General features: G+C 36.1%; 1 protein-coding gene across 3 annotated transcripts in view; it reads left to right on the top strand.

Annotated features, from left to right (window-relative positions):
- The window catches only part of HAPLN1 (hyaluronan and proteoglycan link protein 1), a 73,785-nt gene that overhangs the window by 15,799 nt on the left and 42,238 nt on the right, over window positions 1-15,748 (top strand). The window contains exon 1 of one of the 3 annotated variants that reach the window (XM_060093125.1): window positions 3,765-3,818. The exons of the other annotated variants lie outside the window; for them this stretch is intronic. The gene's annotated coding sequence lies outside the window, so the exon portion shown is untranslated. Of the gene's footprint in view, window positions 1-3,764; window positions 3,819-15,748 lie in introns of those variants that run through there. 3 annotated transcript variants of the gene reach the window in all.

The following is a 15,748-nucleotide window of genomic DNA, read 5'->3' as shown; positions in this document are numbered from 1 at the left end:
CAGTGGTTAAGAATCCACCTGCCAATGCAGGGGACACAGGCTCAATCCCTGGTCTGGGAAGATCCCACATGCTGCGGAGCAACTAAGCCCACAAGCCACAACTACTGAAGCCCACGCACCTAGAGTCTGTGCTCCACAACAAGAGAAGCCACCACAATGAGAAGCCCGCGCACCGCAACAAAAGAGTAGCCCCCTCTGGCCACAACTAGAGAAAAGCCCGCGTGCAACAATGAAGACCCAATGCAGCCAATCGATCAGTCAATAAATAAATTTTACAATTTGAACTGTATATATGCTCCTTAAGGACAACCAGAAAAGTGCTTGTCATTCAGCATGAACAGGCTCTATGTAAGATGCCCTAATAATAGTCGTCATCATATAAGGTCACCAAAACAGTTTTTGGACACACACACTTGATAAAAAATAATCTCTGTCAAGATTATCTGCCCTTGGTGGTTTACTAACTGGTTAAACAGCCAAGTGAAAAGTGGTGAAGGGAGATGCAGACAAACTGGACCTTTATTTATAAAGCCAGATCTTTACATTTGGGTTCTATAAAACCTTTGCCTGTGGGCTGAGATACAAAGCGTAACAGGGATTAGAAACTTACTTCAAGGGGGAGTATGGAAGGAGATAGAAGACAGAAAGAATCAATTCTATGAAAAACAAAAATCACCTTCAAGGGACTTCCCTGGTGATCCAGTAGGTAAGACTCCGAGCTCCCAAAGCAGGGGACCCGGGTTCGATCCCTGGTCGGGGAACTAGATCCCACATGCATACTCCAACTAAGAAGTCCCCATGCCACAACTAAGAAGTCGCATGTTGCAACTAAAAAAAAAAAAAAAAAAAAAATCCCGCATGCTCAACGAAGATCCCGTGTGCTGCAACTAAGACCCGGTGCAGCCAAAACAAATAAATAAATAAATACTTTTTAAAAAATTACCTACAATAGTTTATTGATGGTAAGATACATTGTATTAAATATTTTACATTTGTTTGGCTACTTTATGGTTTTTAAAACCTCAACTTTATTTTATATACTGATAGTTTACTTTTTACTGACTTAGCATTCTCTTTTTTAAAATCATTGATAATTTACAAACAACAGTAAATTTGATTTTTCATAACTAATATATTACATGGGGATTAAAAATTTATTAAACATGTTTAAAATTTTTTGAAATAGCATACTCTACACTAAAAATGTTATATTTCCCTTAATCAAGAGAGGCTAATCCTTAAATAGAATTGAGCATCATGTATAAGGTTGCCGCATTAGAGAAGTATTGGGGCAACTTTTTATATCCATGATGAAGTTCAAATTTAAGTTATTTCAGTTATTTTGGAGCTTGCACTATGGGGTTAGGTAGACCTGAGCTTAAATCCCAATTCAGATTTTACTGTGACCACCTATGTACATTGTGCAAATTGCTCCTTGAGTTTCATTATCCATTTTAAAATAGAATGATTGATAGTATTTGCCTCATAGTGTTTGTAGTTCTGAGAATCTACCATGATAATAAATGTAAAGCACCATATAAAACTATTTATATTATTTTCATAAACTACTACTAAGAGGAAATATAGGTAAATATTTATCTAATAATGGCAGAAGAAATCATTGAGGAAGATACTAATACACTTAGTTTCATAAATGTTCACAATTTCTATACACAGAAAACACTATTAATCAAAATAGAGGGAAAATGTCTTCAACATACACCAAAGGAGCAGTATCTTTAATATACAAAGAGTTCTTAAAAATTAGTACCATCTTTTCAACAAGAGTGCCAAAACAATTCAATGGAGAAGGTATACTTGTTTTAAAAATTGATGCTGGGACAACTAGGTAGCCACATACAGAAGAATTAAGTTGGACCTCTACCTCATATCACACACAAAAAGTAATTCAATATAGAGCAAAGGTCTAAACATAAAAGCTAAAATTATAGAACTCAGAATAAAACATAGAAATTAATATTCATGAACTTAGAATATGCAATGTTTTCTTAGACATGACAACAAAGGCACAAGCAACCAATAAAAAAATACATAACTTGGACTTCATCAAAATTAAAACCTTTCTTCAAAGGACAATATCAAGAAAATGTAAAGACAACACACAGACTGGGAGAAATTTTGCAAATCATATATCTAGTAAGGATATGGTATCTAGAGTATATAAATAACTCTTACAACACTTTAAAAAATTAAAAATGGGCAAAGGATTTGAAGAGACATTTTTTCCAAGAATATATGTAAATGACCAATAAGAACATGAAAGGATGCTCAACATCATTAGTCATTAGGGAAAGGCAAATAAAAAACAAAATGAGATACCACTTCACTCCCACTTAGGGAGGATATAATTAAAAAGACAATAACAGGTGCTAGTGAGGACATGGAGAAGTTGGAACCCTCATGCATCACTGGTAGAAATATAAACTGGTGAACTGCAAGTCCATTGCTAGGTGTATAATATGTTCACGTAAAAACTTGTACATGGACGTTTATAGCAGCATTATTCACTAGAGCCAAAAAGTGAAAAAATAACCCAAATATCCATCAACTGCTGAATGGATAAACAACATGTGGTGTATCTATACAATGGATTATTATTCGGCCATAAAAAGAATGAAGTACTGATACATGCTACAGAATGGGTGAACCTTGAAATTATGCTCAGTGAAAGTAGCCAGTCATTAAAGGACCACATACTGTATGATTCCATTTACATGAAATGTCTGGAATAGATAAATCCACATAGACAGAAAGTAGATTAATACTTGCCAGAGAATGGGGAGGGGGGGATGGAGAGTGACTACTCATGAGTACAGGGTTTCTTTTAGGGGTGATGAAATGTTCCAGAATTAGATAGCAGTAATGGCTGCACAACTTTGTGGATATACATCTTAATTTAGTAACCTCACGTTGTAGAATCTAGCTGAAGAAAATATTTACCTAAAGCTATGTAATAATGTTTTTTATTAGTAAAACAATACAAATATACTTAAATATCCAAAAATGGGTAATTATTTAAAATATTTTGACATACACATACAATAGTGTAACACGCAGGTATTAAAAACTATGTAAAAGAGGATTTAATGAAATGAAAAGATGCCCATGATATATTCAGTTTTAAAAATCGCTTTTAAAAAGGCCATATAATTTTGTTCCATCTCAGCAGAAATAAAAAGCAGTTATATTTGGCTAAAATGTTTGGATAAGTATGAAATAAAATGCAAACAAAATTAATCTCCATTGGAATTACAGATGATTATATTAACTTATAACATTTATTAAGGTACAATCAACATGCAATAAACAGGACATTTTCAAAGTGAACAAATGATAAGTTTTGCATGTATATATGCCTGTAAAACTAATACTACAATTAAGATAATAAAAGCGTTCATCACCCAGAAAGTTTTCAACTATCCAACTATGTTTATTTATTTAATAAACAGCCAAACAATTTCCAAAGTGATCACATCATTTTACATTCTTTCCAGCAGTGTGTGACAGTGTTCCAGTTGCTCACATCCTTTCCAACACTTGGTATGGTTAGTCCTATTGTTTATCTTTCATCAGATTAGCCTGGATAGAGATTTATCAATTTTATTGATCTTTTCACAGAACCATCTTTTGGTTTTTGATTTTCTCATTGTTTCTGTTTTCTACTTCATTGATTTCTGTGCTGATCTTTATAATTCTTTCTTCTGCTTATATCAGGTTTCATATGCTCTTCTTTTTCTAGTTTCTTAAGGTGGAATCTGAAGTCATTGACTTGGGACTTTTCCTCTTTTCTACTGTAGGTATGTAAAGCCATAAATTTTTCACTACATGATGTTTCAGCTGCATCCCAGAAATTTTGATATGTTGAATCTTCACTTTCATTCAGTTGGAAATAATTTTTAATGTTCCTTTTGATTTTCTTCTATGACCCTTGGATTATTTAGAGGTTGGTAGTTTAGTTTCTAAATACATGGATATATTCCACATATCTTTTTGTTATTGATTTCCAACTTAATTCTACCATTACCCAAGATTTTTCTTATTGCAAGTCCCAATGTATTCATCAAATATTTTTCATAAAGCCTTTTAGTTCCCATTTACAGATGTTTCTCTCATGACCAAACAGCTAATGAGAATTCCATGGCCTAAATGATCCACTTTGAATAACATCTTATACTTTCCCCAAACTCGGAAACTCATCACACTACTAAAACCTGTTTCTACATCTGTGATTTTGGCTTTTATGATCTCCTTGGGTGGCTCATTTTTTCCCTGGCATTACTAAACCTCAAATTATAAAACAATCTCTCTGAAAAAGTTATCAGAAATTCCTAACTATTTTCTTGCTTTGGGTGTTTTAGGGGCAAAAAGAAAATACCAAGTTCCTTTCAAAATTTAAGATTGTCCTTTGCATTATATCCAGCCCAAACAGATATGACAGAGTACTGGTGCCAGGAATGTGTCCCATGCAGCCTTTCTTTTTAAGTAAGCTGAAGACTGCTTCCTCAATTAGTTGAAACTTCTGGGTGGTCTTTTTAAAAATAGTTCTTTGAAGAAAGTAGTGAACTAATAATACTATAAATGTAAAAAAAAAAAAAAACTTTAGTCCTTTAACTTTGAATCTAAGAAAGAATGAAGAGAAATTCAATGTTTTTTGTTTATTCATATAGAATTTTCCATCTCTGACTTTGAAGAGTGAAAAATTCTATACAAATCCAATGGAAGAAATTCTTTTTAAAAAGATGTGTATATATTTGGGCTTAGAATTAGCCAAGTTTAATTAATTAAGAGTGTGTGTGTAAACTACATGGTTTGCTTATTTTTATATGTAAATAGATGCATACACACATTCTGCAGTCTATATTAAAATCAGTGTATAATAAATTTAAAATATCTGGGACATGTGGTAAATACAGAACTCTGTGCAATTCTGAGAAAATTGGCTATTACTTAGCCTGCACATTTCATTTCCACTTTTGGGTCTGAAATCACCCCTATGTGTTCTTTCAATATTATCCCCCCATTACAGCTTGCCCTAGGCAAAATACTAAAGTAGTTGAAGTTGCTTTTATGGGCACTCCATTCTCTTCCAGAGACTCCTTTTTCCTTGTTACTCTTCTTGGCTGGTCAGTGAAAAAAAAAATTGTCTTTCAGTTGTGAGGCCTTTTATTTCCCTGAAAAAAATATCCATTTAGGTAGCTATTCCCTCCAGAGAAACACAGGACAGGCTGACAATATTAGTCATCTTCACTACTCAAATGCCTGTAACTCTGATTTTCAGTACTACACTAGATGTGTCAGTCTAACAGTTTGACAGTGAAAATTGTCACCACTTAGCACTCAGAACACTCAATATTGGTCTTGGCTAAATCCAGCAACCCCAAACCCTCTCCACCCACCCACCCCAAATAGAAAGGATAGTCAAATGAATTCTTTCATGAAAAAAGAAAACCTTCCACAAACAGGGACTTAAAAATTGGGGTGGTTGGCTAGTGGACTGAGCAAATTTAAATAAGGTAGACTATTTGCCTATTGTAGACTTTGCAAACCCTTCAGGCAAATTCATTCTAAATGGCATTTCTGGTTGTGTAAATACAATGTCTGTACTAAGAATTGTCCTGAATACAGAACACTGAATTTAAGTTCTCCATGGTGCTGCTGACCTTGATCAGTGATTGGCCAAAGGAGCTTTGGTTGGCAGATGAATATTGTCATGGCCTTCAGCTTAGTTTTCTTGTCTCATTGTTTTATTAGTGGAATTATTAGCAGCTATTTCTCACTGTCCATAAGCAAAAGGTTTCCTGTTTCTCTCCACCATTGCCCAGAATGCATCATTTTCTAGGGCTGTTGTCTCTCAAGTCTATATAAATGTCTCCCATTTAAATAAGCTTTCCTAAAGTACCCATTATCACACACACACACACAAAGACTCTAATCTGCATTTGGCAAATACCATCCCAGGAAATTATCCAAAATCATGGATGCCAACAAAAGAGGTCAACCACTATTTGCTTTTCATGTGTGTTTAATTATTGGAGGGAATTTGATTTGCCAATTATGCTAGTATTCTGAAGCAGCTTGATTTTGCTGTTGAGAATGTGAACTTCTTAAAGTGGGACTGTGCCAGTGAGCTTATGCCAGATCCATTGTGGGCACCAAAAAGTTTAATTTGTCAAGAGAACCAAATAAAGAATGGCAGGAGCTATGCTACTGCATAGAGATAAATGGAGCCTGTGCCCCAGAACAGGCAGCCAAGGTGGATGGTGTGATTCAGTGGTCAACGGGATGACTTCTTGGACAAAATATTTCTCCCATTGCCTAATATGCTCACTGTGAAAGATAAACCTTTGAAGCAAAAGCATTAGTAGAGAAGCAATAGTTATCAGAAGACTCAAGACAAAGGAAGTGTTGGTTTCAAGGGAGGAGAGGGTCAGGACAGCAGGTCTGAGGTGGGAGCCTGGAAGTATAGATCCATGAGTAGCTAAAATGCCCCAGACACAAGCGTGTTCTAAACAGAGAAAGAAGAAGATGGAAACAAAGGAAGACATGGAGGGATGCAGGAGCAAATTTAGCTTGTCCCACTTGGCCTGTTTTGTGACTTAGAAATTCTTGTCTAGCTAATATTTGTACTTTAAGAAAACCAAGGGGATAGAAATATTCTTTTGATGTTTCAGTTGAAGAGCACTAACTAGGAATGTTCTATATAAATGCATTTCCAGAATTTAGATATTCCAACACCAAAGAGCACAAAATAAAAGTTTATCAATCCTCCTGATGTTTTCTCTCTTTTTTCTCTTTCCATTATGTAGATTAAAGAATAGGGTGTTCCAAAATATTAAAATTGACAGATATAAATTGAAAGATAGTCATGAGGGTATTCTTCCAGCCTGCGTGCTGAAGATTCAAGGACAGGTACTACAATGTAGGCATTGCTCTGATCAAGGCAGCTGCATCCTAGTTGGAGAAGTTGAGTGTCTAATCACATCAGTATGACACCAAATGCGATCCAGTGGGATTTAAAGAGGTCCTTCCTGGTTTGGTCTCCATAATGGTGATATAGACTTCATTTTATATACTTGCCTCTAAAATATTATTGAATAAATGTTTTTCACATGATGCCAGTAAGTAGTTATTTATTCTGCCTTTGCATATGATTAAATAGAAATTTATGCTTTTGCTGAAAGGGTTATTTTGCAAAGACCTTCCTAAACTATCACTAAAAATGCAAATCGTAGTCAAGAGGTTCCTAACAGCAGGCTATGCTCTTCTTCTCAATTGGAGAAACAGCAGATGTATCCTTTGGCCATTCACTACATACTGAGAGAATATTTGCCAACTGTGCAGTTCTTAAAAATTGATTTTGCCTAAACCAGATCATAGAAGTTAATGGTTCAATGAGATCCTTGTCTCTTCCTCTTTTCCTGTGGGGTTTTTTGTTTGTTTGTTTGTTTGCTTTTCAATGACAAGTTGCCCTTTTTCATACCAGTTTTATTGTATACATTTTATTAAATACTTTAAGCACATTTCCTCTCTTGGAAGAGGAAATCATAATCTTAAATCTTATTCCAAAATACCTGTCACCTTAACTACCTTAACTGTCGAACAGCCAACTTAACCTATTAACCTTTTTTTTTTTTTTAAGCAATGGCATTTTGACAGAATGAAATTCTTCCCTTGAAATTCAGGAATGAATGAAAAAAATGACACACCCTTCCAGATGTGAAGAAAATAAACATTATCCTGCCCTTGAACTTCCTGAAATTTAAATGACCTTCGGTTTTGTGGTACTTTGCACCCCACCTGCTTTACTCTCTTCCACCACCCCCTTTGGCCCAGCATCATAGATTCACTGAGCGTTTCTAAGCTCACTTGTAGACTGTTTCTAACATGGCGGGGTGGAGTGGGGACTGCAGCATATGCCCGTGTGGGCATTGGATCTGACGCATTTCGGCATTAGCAGAATGAAGAGGTGACGTGGTTGCCCCTGAACTCATTCATTGCTAGAAACGACCACCTGAAGTCCAATGACATTGAACCTTCTTACTTCATGGCTGCTCTTACTATTCACTCTCTTTGTCTCTCCTCTAAGCCCAGGGAGGCTTCCATTAGCCTGGCAGAAAAGGACAGCAGAGTTCAGAGAGCCTCACTAAGGTGATTACGTTTGACAGACTGGTCTCGTTCCCTTTTCTTTTTTTTTTCACCACTAGCAATGGCTGCTTCTTTGTTTTACGTGTCACACCTTTCTCTTTTCATGACAGAGGTCGGATAATTGTGTAAGGAGTGCATCAAACGTCATGATCCTTAAGCAAATTTTAAATTAGCAAGTAGGAGGAAATGAGATAGATAATTTGTCCTCAGGTCTTGCTCTTTCCCTTTTTTGCCCCTATTTGACTATATTTTACATCTATAGTTTTTGCTTTGAGCCTGCTGTTGGTGGTAGTACAATTTCAAACAATCTCCATAGTACCGGGTGAAGAAATCAAATAGGAAGTGCTGATGAAAAATCAATTCTACTCATACGAAGCCTTCAATGGCTTGTATGGTGTTTATTTTCTATCAGTGTGAGAATATTCTATCAATAAGATGGGCTGGGGATTAGCAGTGGGGGTAGAGGAGGCAGACAGCAATGAGAGTCCACGTAAATGCCTTTAAAGATTTTATGCCTTATGTTGTTCTACAAATGAACTTCAAGAACCTGGGTGGAAACACTTGCCGGAAGATACAGGCAGTCCTATGCTCTTGGCCAAAAGTGGTCCTTTTAAGTCAGATTATGTAGATTATCTTTTCAAATGAGCAGCAAACTTGAAAGATGACAGGTTGAGGTTGAGGCAGGCCAGAAAGGGTCACAGAAATAAAAAAAAATGGAGTAACTAGTAGTGACTCTAGTAATTACTTAGTTAACTCTAGTACACCCTCCATCAGCTGCATTTAGAACCACAGAAATGCCAATCTTTTTAATTCATTCACTGAACACTCACTGAAAACTCACTATGTGCCAGGAGTACAAAGACTAATAAAATACATACTTTGTCCTCAGGGGGTTTAAACTTTTGTAACATTAGTATGGAATCGAACACTTCTAGGTGCTTCATTTATCATTTGAAAATTAAATGACTGTTTTCTAAGTTTGTATGAAATGTGATGATTTGTCCAATAGGTGTGTGTGTGTGTGTGTATGTGTGCGTGTGTGTGGCATATCTAATATCTAGAGAGCTATAACATATGGTTGTGCAGATTGTGTACTATATAGCACTGGAGGCTGCCATTCATCATCCTACAGTGCACAAAGCAAAACCAGCGTCCCTGAGCTCCTACTGTGTGCAGAGGGTATTGTGGTGAACACAGTTTCTACCTTCTTGGAGCTTGCATTCCAGCTGTTATGCATCCATGCAATGGGCTGGATTCTGCTCTCAAATCCTATAAAATATATTCCTAGAAGCACTTTAAAGTACATGGCTTGACAGCCTTTTGCTATAACCCAATATGAAAATGTATTACAATTCGAGTGTGTTCCATAATTACACTGATCATTGAATTTATAGCAATATTATGTTAATCTGGCGTTCCTGAAGTGTGAGAATCCAATACTAAAAGTTAACCCGTTACTTAAAAAAATTTTTACATGTTACTTTCATAAAAAATTGGAAATCTTTTTAAAGCATGTTATGTTTGCATCTTCCTTAGTAAACAGAGAATATATGACATGGTTAAGAAAATCCCTCTTGGGGTGTGGAGAAAAAGGAGTCCTCCTACACCGTTAGTGGGAATGTAAATTGATACAGCCACTATGGAGAACAGTATGGAGGTTCCTTAATAAACTAAAAATAGAACTACCTTATGATTCAGCAATCCACTCCTGGGCATATATCCAGAAAAGAGGAAAACTCTAATTCGAAAAGATACATGCACCCTAATGTTCACTGTAGCAATATTTACAATAGCCAAGACATGGAAGCAACCTAAATGCCCATTGACAGATGAATGGATAAAGAAGATGTGATATATATATATATATATATATATATATATATATATATATATATATATACGCACACACACACACAATGGAATACTACTTAGCCATAAAAAGAATGAAATAATGCTATTTGCAGCAACATGGATGGACCTAGAGATTATCATACTAAGTGAAGCGAGTCAGACACAGAAAGACAAATACTATCTATGTATGATATCACTTACACGGGGAATCCAAAAAAAATGATACAAATGAACTTACAAAACAGAAATAAACTCATAGACCTAGAAAACAAACTTATGGTTACCAAAGGGGAAAGGGGAGGGGGGAATAAATTAGGAATTTGGGATTAACAGACATAAACTACTATACATAAAATAAACTACAAGGACCTACTGTATAACACAGGGAACTGTATTCATTATCTGTAATAACCTATAATGGAAAAAAAAATGAAGGATATATATATATATACATATGTATAACTGAATCACTTTGCTGTACACCTGAAACATTGTAGATCAACTATACTTAAAGAAAAAGAAAAGAAAATTCCTCTTAGTAATATGCTCTAACAGGGTTGTATTTTGAGAATATTATTGTGAGATGTGTAAAGATAAATAACTCTCGGTGGTTGTGGCACTTTGTTTAGAAGAGCTGAGAGCATCAGGAAAAATGCAAACAAGCATGACATGCAAGGCCTTCTTGTCCCCGCCCCTGCCCGCTTGTCCAGCCTCGTCTCCAGCCAGTCCATTCTGATTATCCTACTCTCCCGTCACAGGGAGCTACATGTAGTCACACAAGCAGCCCAAGCCTCTCACAGCTCATTTCCTTTGCATGTGCTCTTCTAATAGACAGCGATATCCCTTTCCCTCTTCTCTATCTCCTTCTCTTTCAGATCCAGCTGAGCAGTCACCTTCTTTGTGAAATCATTCCTAGCCCCTCCCAGGCACAGGATTAGGTGCCTGCCAAGGCTGCTGCATTTCACAGCTCCAGGGGGTGCCATTCCCTCTGCATACCAGAGATCTCCTCCTTCTTCAGTAGTATCCTACGGGGATGCCTCTCTCTATATATATGCTTAGCATCCTGCTCTGTCTACTGCTTCACAGCTTCCCAAGGGGTAACTGCTTTGCGATCTGAAGCTGAACCTTATTTCTACTTGTCTGGCATGAAGTGGCGCTCAATGGATAATTACTTGAATTATGGCTTCACATGGCACGGTACATATTAGGAGCCCTCAAGATATGTCAGGCTGGTTTTTCCCTCCCTGGATCTGTTCAGGTTGTTCACTTAACCTATCTGGCCATTTTTTCTCTATGGGGATATCTGTCTTTCAAGTCATTCCTCCCATCGCCAGTGGCTGTGCTGCTGGCTGCCTTTTTCAGGAGTCCACTAGCTCTAAGGACACTGCTCCTTCGCCACCGCCCAGCTGCTGCTGTTTTCTTCTCCCTCCTCCTCCTCTTCTTGTTCTTTTCTGCTTGCTTCTCAGTGGTAGGAGCTTTTGCCTTTTAAACGCTTGTCTGCAAATGCACACTCTGAATCAGCCATTGACATTTTATTTCCCATGACATTTATACCTTTCGTGGTTCTCTCAGTATTTGCAGTATTGTGTACCCTAAAAATGATTTTCAGGTTGCAGTTATTACCAACACCTGAGGGTTATGACTGACAGCTAAGTTGGTGAGGTTTTTCTACAACTTTTTAATAGCAGTTCCTTTTTTGAGGAGTTGTACAGTGTTACCATTTCCCTTGCTTTCTAGGTACTTTATTCTCAGGATTACATTTTATCGCCTAGATACAGATAGATCTGTGTACTGCTGAAGTTAGCAAAATGAGATTATTCAAAGGTCATTAGTACACAAATAATCCTCAACTGTCATTTACCCGGCATTGATGAGAATTCTGATCTTTAGGCAATTGTTCATGAACAGCCATTTCTTTCTATGAAACTTAGTTTTTATGGTTGCTCCTTTCCTCTTAACTCTAACAGCACCCACCCAGGAACTCTTGTCACCTTTACATTGCTCTCACTAGCATGGACTTGAGTCTCTCCATAATATCTTACAAAACCATGGTCAAGTTTGAAATGGAAAAGACCTTGGGCAACTTTGTATTGGTAATTCTAATGGTGGGAATATGGAGGGAGATTGAAAGTCTGTGGCAGGGTTCGGGTTGGTAATTTTATGGTATTTAGGACATTGAAAAGCCTTTGAGATTTATGTGTACCTACTTTCCATACTTCTGATAATACTGCCCATATTTTTATGCATTATACTCACAGATGATTATTTACTTCTAAGTCAATGGCAAGACTAATGCCTATATTACATAAAAGTTTTAAATGGCATTCTTCTTTATGAAAGTTATAAATTATGTAGCTATTTTTAGAGTCTAGAGCTCTGACTGTCTAAGCTTCAGTGCCTATAAAGAAGGTTGATTAAATGATGTTTTCAGAATGAAAAAACTCCTCAGCTAAAGAAGATGTAAATGAGGATTAGTTTTAAAAGCTTAAAAAACACTGAAAGATCACTGTAACTTAATCTATTAAGACATATTCTTGGGTTGTATCTTGTATCTCAAAACCAATGTGGAAACTTGATTTAATGAGCTTAGCAGTCAATATTTGCCAAGTTAATTGGAAAATACTGGATTCTCCCTTTTTGTGCTGTGTAGACACAGCCTTTCAGACTGGAACAGTCTTTGTTATTCATAAGCCAACGAACGGAATTCTGATGAGATCATGCTTTGACGTAGGATGTGGACCAACAGTAAACCTGCTTCAGGGTCTTGGAAGATATCTTTTTTTTTTTTTTTTTTTTTTTTTGCTGTACGCGGGCCTCTCACTGCTGTGGCCTCTCCCGTCGCGGAGCACAGGCTCCGGACACACAGGCCCCGCGGCCCCAGCCGCTCCGCGGCATGTGGGATCCTCCGGGATCGGGGCACGAACCCGTGTCCCCTGCATCGGCAGGCGGACTCTCAACCACTGCGCCACCAGGGAGGCCCTGGAAGATATCTTAAAAGTGACAGCCAAAAGAGTTGGGGGACTTCATCAAGCAAAGAGGAGAGAAGTTTATGCTCTAAAGATCATTAATGGATTTATTTTTGTTTTTATCATGACTTAGTATGATCAGATACCTCAGGAAAACATTGATCATAAAACTCTTCATTGCATTCAGTAAAAAATCAGAATTGACATATATTTAAAATCTTTCTACACCTTCTCAGAGTCTGATCATCATTTAAAATATCTGAGTTGCCTGATTCTTGTTGTCAGCTAGTTTAGAATTCCATGTAGGATTCAGTGCGGAGCTTAGAGTTGGATTTTGCATTATGTTGAAAACTTGTTACTGTCGCATCTGTGATGCACCAAAGCTGTGTTGTAGATAATTTGCAGTTGTATTTTTAGATCTAGTGTTAATAAAATGTTTGACGGCTGGTGAAATTTTGAACTTTATAAGAAATGCTAACATTTTAAATGAAATGGAGCCTTAAAATACTGTTTTGCTAGCTTAATTAGAAACTTTCAAAAGCAATTTAGTTGAAATTCATGTTATGATCAGTTTTCTATATGTATAAACTCTACTTCTAGTTTAAAAAAACTTTCAAATTATAAAGTCTATAGCTAAGAGGTTTAGATTCATTTAGTTGTGTGAATATGAGCTAGAGTAACTTGTTTTTATGTAACCTACATTTAAAAGCAGTCCTAACCTCATCTTATTCATATTTGCACATTAAAATACAAAGAGTTATTTTCCATGGTGTTAAAATGATGTAAAAGATTAATAAAAATGGAAGTTGTTTTATTTTATTCACTTATGTGTTTTTAGATTTGTTATGTTAGGAAACAATGAGATAGCAATCTAAGCTCTTAATATTCATATAGGTATATATATATATATATATATATTCATTCTTTTACATTGCTTCAGGAAAAACTGTTTACTATACATCATTGGTTAAAAGGGGCCTTCCAATCTCTTTAAAATGCCTGTGTTTAAGTTCTATTTGCATTGCAATTCACTAGGGAATATGTTTACCTTTGTAGAGTTTTAAATTTAGTGCCAAATTCCTTGTCAGCGTTCAAAAATCAGTTAGTATTACTGAGAATGGCAGTTAAGTCATTTGATTTTATACATTAAGAAAAATATTTTTAACATTTAATATTATTCAGTATAATGCTTTGTTATTGATGCTACTGAGAATTTTGATCATGGACTCAAGGAAGAATGAATCTATAAAATGATGTGTTTCCTACACAAGTATGACTAGCAAGTACATGCTTTAGAGTAAAAAAACTTTTTTCAGAACAATGCTAACATACGTACAAGTTTTTCTTGTTTGGTTTTTGAGGAGATTATTCTAGTCCAGAAACAAAATTTTAGTGAAATTTTAATTTTAGTCAAAATTACCTCTAGCATGTGGATTTATTATTCCCATAATTTGATCATGATTATAATGCCAAGACACCATTTAGCATGGCAGCATTTAGCAATCAAACTATAAAAGAAATTGTGAGTGAGCTTGGGAAGTGACAGCATTGCTAATTTATATACCAACAGGTTTAATCATCTTTTAAGAATTGCTCGTGAGGCAATTTGATTTTTGAAAATTTTCTTTACATGTAATGATAGAAAATGAATGTTTTCTGCATTCTATGAAGGATGCATTTTTAATTGCATAGCAATGTAATATGCATATCAGTTATAGTCTAATTTTTAATGTTCTATGGTAAAATCATGATTTTTTTTTTAGGGCAACAAATGTAGGATAAGTTCCCCACAGGTAAACAGAAGGGAAGGTAAAAGATTCATTTTCTTTTAATCTCACCATTATCATCAAAATGTATTTCTTCACATTTATTGACCTCCTTTACTAATAACTCTCTGGTTAAGAAACAAACTATTAATTATGGCCCCAACCCTAAAAACCTAGAAATCTCATGTAACTGAAAGGTTTTTGAGTAGATGTGAGAACGCTGCAGGTGGCACACAGACAGCTCACAGGAACATGCCCAAGCTACTGTACCAACGTCCACTACACTCCAGGGCTTTGAGACCTTAAGTCCTGCCCATATCTTATGCTAATTTTTTCTCCAACAGATTGTGAATTATCCACTAGCATTAGAACTAGAATATTGGACTACAATGAGAGCAAGTCTGGAATTTCCTTGGCATGACCTGGGAAGACAGTCTTACTGACTGTCCGTGTAAATGCGCAGGCATTACTATAGTTACAACTTATATTTTTTCCATCTTGTTATATGAGTGGACTTTGACATCTACCTGTCCACTGGTATCTCACACGATTGGAGAGGCGTAGTTTATGCTGCCTACTCTCCAATACAATTCCAACCAAAGGTATTACATGTAAATAAACGTTGAATGAAATGTTCCCAGCTCTTAAGCATCACTATAAGGTTAGGGTTTCACATCGTCTATAACCTGGGAGTGTCAGAATCCTGCTGTATATGCCTCATTCATTTATTCGTTCAGCAATGCCAGGCTATTAGATACTCAGAAACAAGAAAAGTCCAAATATGTCACTGTGCTTATTAGTATGTATATGCACTGCTTTCCCCCATACTCCCTAGGGATTCAATAAAAACCTGCAGGACTGAACACTATAAACACCAAATATAATTTGTGCTTTAATTTCTATATGCTTTTTATGTTTGTTTTAGAAAAGCAATCAGCAAACAAAACCACTGTGGAACCCTTTCATAAAGCTGGTTTTGGAGAGGTCTAACCCCTGTCT

The sequence above is a fragment of the Mesoplodon densirostris genome, chromosome 3 (genome assembly GCF_025265405.1).
Source record: "Mesoplodon densirostris isolate mMesDen1 chromosome 3, mMesDen1 primary haplotype, whole genome shotgun sequence".
NCBI classification, from domain to species: domain Eukaryota; kingdom Metazoa; phylum Chordata; class Mammalia; order Artiodactyla; family Ziphiidae; genus Mesoplodon; species Mesoplodon densirostris.
This window is presented reverse-complemented; position numbering and strand designations above follow the sequence as displayed.